Source organism: Meles meles, chromosome 1 (genome assembly GCF_922984935.1).
Source record: "Meles meles chromosome 1, mMelMel3.1 paternal haplotype, whole genome shotgun sequence".
NCBI classification, from domain to species: domain Eukaryota; kingdom Metazoa; phylum Chordata; class Mammalia; order Carnivora; family Mustelidae; genus Meles; species Meles meles.
The window spans coordinates 70,363,287-70,363,814 of record NC_060066.1 but is presented as its reverse complement, the minus strand read 5'-3'; the positions used below and the strand labels follow the sequence as shown (position 1 = coordinate 70,363,814).

The 528-nt window shown below is 53.8% G+C and overlaps 1 pseudogene; it reads right to left on the bottom strand.

Moving 5' to 3' along the window:
• Positions 1-243: 243 nt before the first annotated feature.
• On the bottom strand, positions 244-326 carry LOC123927970 (annotated as a pseudogene).
• Positions 327-528: the final 202 nt, after the last annotated feature.

Genomic DNA, 528 nt, shown 5'->3' with positions numbered 1-528 from the left:
GGGGGTGGGGGAGGTGTGGAGGAGCCCGTGCTGGAGGGACGCCCCACCCCCAGGGTCTGCGCATGTGCTGAGCCCGCTGAGCCCGTGAAGCGGGCGGTGTTCTCCGCCTGGTGCTCCCCCAAAACCGCTCCACATCACCGAGAACTGAGACTGACGCTCTGGTTCTGGAAGAAGCTCGGCACTTTGCTCCTCTTCTGTTCCCGGAGCCGCCAGGTGATGTGTTGTCTTAAACAGCAAAACTGTACACATGGCAATTCAGTTTCAATTAGCAATAATCGCGCCTCGGATAAACCTCATTGGCTACCATACTGCCACTGCGCAAAGCTGGCAATTCAGTTTCAAAGGAAATGCCTTGCCGTGCCAATTGTGGGATAATCATTTTCCACACCAAAAACACACTTGAAAATGTTGGCTTTTAAGACACATAAACAGTGGAACCGCGAACCCACTTGTTGAAGCAGAGACAAGAGAAACCGCATCTCCTCAGTATGGCAAGTGAAGACAGGCAGCTGCTGCTACCCTGCGTCT